Here is a 5,327-nt window from a genome sequence, read left to right as displayed (position 1 = left end):
CTATTCGAATTCATCCGGTTAGGATCTACCTTCGATTTCATTATGAACAAGCACTCATTTGATTCTTGGATGAACACATCTTCAGATTCTGGTACTTATAACTCCACTTCCTCCCATCTCGGTTTTCCGGTCACAACCAGCACATTCTGGTTCTTCTTCCTCAATATAAACTCAATGGAAATCATTTGTGATCTTTATTCTCAATGGTAACTTAAGAATCAAAATCCTAAATTCGAATAAAAAACTAAAATCATGTTTGTTTTTGTTTCCGTAAATCAATTTGAGTTAGTGTGTGGGTGTTTATCCTACCATAAATTGATTTGTATGCAGATGTTTATCTCTCACTGTTCATTCAGTTGTCTTTATATGTTGGGGGTCTTGTGATTCTGGTGCTCCGGTGACTCCACATATGAGTTTGGACTCTCCATGGGAGGTCAAATAAGGAAAAAAAAGGAAAAAGAAGTTGCAGAATGTGTTTGGACTCAAATTTTGGTGTAAATTTGGTGTTTTTCAAGTTTAATTGTATTTATGTATGTGTAGTTTAAGTTGTAGGTCAAATAAGGAAAAAGAAGTTGCAGAAGGTGTGGTGGATGGTTGGGCTGTCGCAAAACGAGTGGAGCAATCTCTCTTTTCTGACGACCCTTTGTGGGTCTTGTTCTAGTTGTTGGTAGCGATAAAGCGAAGGGAAGAAGAGCAGCAGTGGGTCGCAACAGGGAAATGGGGCTTAGGTTGCTGATTTTCGGAGGTATAAGGTGGGAAAATGGGTGCTGGCAGTGGTGTTTCTTGGTGGTTTACCGTGGTTGAGAGTGATTCTTCACCAGTGGCAGTTTGGACGATTTTTTTCTTGTTGGACACGAGCTAAGAGAGAGAGAGAGAGAGAGAGAGAGAGAGAGAGAGAGAGAGAGATTATATATTAAATAATTATATTTAGTTTTTTCTTTTTTTAAAAAAATAACTAAAAAGATAATAAATGGTCCCTGTGTTGTGAAATAACTAAAATGTTCTTCAGTTAACGGAGTTAGCAATAAGTACCACATGTCAAAAGTTTTGAAAGCACAGGGACCATTTATGAGATTTTTAAACCATGGGGACTAAACTTCAGAATTTAGAAAAACACAGTGACCATTTATGATGTTTTTTCTATATTTGGTGTAATATTATTATTTATGTGCTTATAAAATCTACCTTCCAATAATGAGAGATTTTGAGAACCAAAATATAAAATATGTTGAATATATTAGACTATGACAAAAATATATAAAATTGAAGATAAAAGTAAAACGATATAAAAAGTATATTTATAATTTTACAAAATATTATATATTATACATTATCAAAGAAAAATAATTTTTATTAAGTATATATTGCGTAACAAATCGTCAACTGAAATAAAAGTATGAGACGGATGTATGTGTAAACAAATTATTTATCATGAGTGCGTGATAATAATAATTACAAGATGTATGCAAATGTAATATTCATTTTTGTGATAATAATTAACTCAGTACAGTCTAAAATATAAGACCGGGATCCATATATATGTGTATGTTGGTAAAAACGATTGGGATAACGATTTTAAAATTTTTGAATAATCATTTAATAACAACTCTGGATATAAATAGTAAACTATGAACTTATTTTGTATTACAAATGGCCCGTCGACGTATATAATTGGAATGTTTTCCAACATACGGTACATACAGTAATTTAGAAAGTAAAATGATATCAGCAATCGGTCACATTTTATGGTACCAAAATACACCAGTGTGTTTGTTATCTTCGTCACGCTCGATATAGATGCATTCCTTAGCCTCTCTCCACATTGCTTTAAAGATTGGAGTCCTATCGATCTTATAGTACTCACCTAAAACTGGAATGATAGCATCCCTTGCCTCCTTTGCATGATAATGTGGAATGTACGAAATCAGATGATGCAATACGTGAGTGTGTGTAACGTCATGGAAAACCCTATTCAGGAATCCAAAATCCCTGTCAATTGTTGACAATGCCCCTCTGATCCAGTTCCATTCACTTGAGTCATAATGGGGCAAAGACAGATGAGTGTGGTGCAAATACGTAATGATAACAAAAAACATATGCACTCCTACCACTGGAACTCCATATATACAGGCTACCCAAGCAGCTCCTTTTGTTGTTACAGCAATCTTGATTGCATAAAAGATGGCAAGAAGACCAAGATCTGATAACAGGACCTGGATTCGCTCACGCTCCGTGAAAATTGGACTCATGGGATCAAAGTGGTTGGCAAACCTTCCGTATTTCTTGCCAGAAATATTAGTTAAGAGGTATAAAGGAAATCCTAGGGTGAACCTAAAAACCAAAGTGAACACTCGACCAGGTGGGTTGTTTAGAAGTTTTGAGTACCACCTGACTTTAGACTTGCGTTTAGGAATGTAAACTTCATCATTATCGAGCGAATTTGTGTTGGCATGGTGATTTCGATGGCTATATTTCCATGAGAAATAGGGTGTCATGAGAGCTGAGTGGAGGATGAAGCCGACAGTGTCATCAATCCATTGGTATTCGCTAAAGGCATGGTGACCGCATTCATGGCCGATGACCCATAAGCCCGTGAGGATGCTTGCTTGACAGAACCAATAGACCGGCCAAGCTAAGTAAGCCAAAGGAGCTGGAAGAAAAGGAATATATGTATTCGCAAGGAAGTAGAAAACGTAGGCAACTATCAGATCGTGAACGACATAGTAAGATGAACGTATGACGGATCGCTTGAAGCAATGGGCAGGGATCGCTTTCTTTAAATCACTTAATGAAAACGGCGGATCAACGGGCACACGTTCTAGGATCTTTTTACCATCAAATGGATCGTTTGACATCCTACCACCTGCACCCATGTTGTCGATAGATATGATTAACCTGCAAATGTAAAGAGTATTGTGACATTTATGTAACCTAAACATAGAAAGAATTAATGACAAAAACCTAAAGCTCGTGGGAAATTAAAAAGAAAAACAAACCTATAGAGACAGGTTATGCTGGAATTCACTTCAGTAGGTCATACTCTATTACTCTTCTAGGGTCGGCCTTGCTTCTTATTTATAGTCAAATATTTGCAAAAAGTTATCGGCTCACTTGTCCTACTGACTATCTACCATTATTTCATTTTTCTACTAACTTTTACTCTTTAGGAGAGACTACTATTCCAATTTGGCGGCTCAAATACGAGACGCATATTTTTAATCTATCAATGCATTACGCATGTGTAGGTATTTCTATATTTAGATGTGCAGATGCTATGTGAAGATCAAATTATTATTTATTTATAGATAGTCCAAACTAATGTTAGTTGTAGAAATATTAACTATCTTTATATATGATTTGTTAGTTGGGTCTTCGTCTTCTAGTTTGAAACAATTATTGCAATCAATCAATCAAAATATATATATATATATATATATATATATATATATATATATATATATATATATATATATATATATATATATATATATATATATATATATATATATATATATATATATACACGTTTAGGTTAATGTAAGACAGCCTAATTTTGTTAGACCGTGAGACACAATTTTAATCACTCATTTATTAGATAATACAAAAACATTTTTAAAATGAAAAACAATTGAAAATTTTTGAAATTTTTTTTTTCCAATATTATTTTCGGAAGATATATTTTCCAAAAAAAATTAAAGAAAATACCAAAAAAAATAAAAATAAAAAATACAAAAAAAAAAATACATTTTTTTACATATTTTATTAGAATATGTAGATTATTCTACATATCTGTCAAATCTAATAGAATATTCTAAACAATCTAAAATCATATTAAAATATATACAGTTTAATATTCTATTAAAAATATTTCACGTATTTTTCAAAAAAACGATAATTTTTTTTATTTTATTTTTATTTTATTTTAGTTAAATAAAGTTCGAAAATAATAATTAAAAAAAAAATTGGATTTTTCCATTTATTTTACATTATAATTACATTTGATCTCAGAGTCTTACAAAATTATCATGGTCTCAAATGAACTTAAACATATATATATATATATATATATATATATATATATATATATATATATATATATATATATATATATATATATATATATATATATATATATATATATATATATATATATGGTTAGGTTCATGTGAAACGCAATCCTAATCACCCAGTTTGAAGATTAAAAAATACTTTTAAAATGCAAAATAAATGAAAATTTTCCGTTTTTTTCATTTTTTTTTTCATTTTTTTCCAAAAAATACCGTTTTTTTCAAAAAATATATGGAATATTCTAACAGAATATTATATACATATATATATATATATATATATATATATATATATATATATATATATATATACCCTACATAATAAAAGAATACTTTTACTTTGCAACGTTTCAGTTGTTGAGGCATTTACTGTGATAATCCGAAATTTATATTTTTGCAAACCCTACATTTCAATCTAGTCACACTTACTTCTGCTAACTTTTAGCACGTTTGGTGTCTGTTTGAGCATTCTGAACTTTAATACATCAAAGGATTAAGTGAATGAGTGTGTGAGTTGAACTTGTAACCTGTCAAACAAACCTTAGACCATCAAAAGTGGAGTTCACGAACATGCACATGGGTTTACGGCCGTAAACTCCATGTGGCCGTGAACCCCTTGTATATATATGACTTTTGGTCATTTTCCTTTCATTCTTCACACTTGTAGCTAGAGAACTCAGTATTCTCTCCCAAGGATCTTCAAGTTTTCTTCCAATCTTCACTAATGTAAGCAAACTCTTCCATCTTTGTGTTGATTACATCACTCCTACTTGATTCACCTTTAAATCCACCCACGATTCCATCTTTTATGCTAAGATCTTCAAGATCCTCAAGAACACCAAGAACACTTGTGTGTTTTGGGCCGAAAACTCCCTTTCATAGCCTTCAAACTGTAAGTCCTTACCACCCTTTCATGTTTATAAGTTAGTATTATGATTTAGGGGCTTGAAATCATCAAAAATCAACCAACCAAGGGAGTTTACGGCTAAGGTAATCTTCCTTGTCTGTAAACTCTAATAGAGGGTGCAAAGTTGCCCTACATTCCTTCCTAAGGCTTGGAACTTGGCCTAGAACACCTTTCCTTTGAGCTAAGGACACTAAACAACGAATTGGTACAAGACACCATGGGTTGACGGCCATAAACCCATAAGGGCTGCAAACCCTAGGCCGTAAACTCATGGAAAGTTGGTCCTTGGGTCGTGAACTCAATAGCAAAGCCATACAACCCTTATATACAACCCTAAGATCTTATAACACTTG

At 32.4% G+C, this 5,327-nt stretch overlaps 1 pseudogene across 1 annotated transcript; it reads right to left on the bottom strand.

Moving 5' to 3' along the window:
- Positions 1-1,615: 1,615 nt before the first annotated feature.
- On the bottom strand, positions 1,616-3,202 carry LOC145014953 (delta(12) fatty acid desaturase DES8.11 pseudogene; annotated as a pseudogene). Its single transcript, XR_013665681.1, has 2 exons — positions 2,997-3,202; positions 1,616-2,895 (listed from the first exon to the last, which is right to left on the bottom strand). The product of XR_013665681.1 is annotated as a delta(12) fatty acid desaturase DES8.11 pseudogene (transcript).
- Positions 3,203-5,327: the final 2,125 nt, after the last annotated feature.

The sequence above is a fragment of the Lactuca saligna genome, chromosome 9 (genome assembly GCF_052625555.1).
Source record: "Lactuca saligna cultivar CGN05327 chromosome 9, ASM5262555v1, whole genome shotgun sequence".
In the NCBI taxonomy this organism is placed as follows: Eukaryota; Viridiplantae; Streptophyta; class Magnoliopsida; order Asterales; family Asteraceae; genus Lactuca; species Lactuca saligna.
Note: the sequence above shows the minus strand (reverse complement) of the source record. Positions and strands in the feature narration are given on the sequence as shown.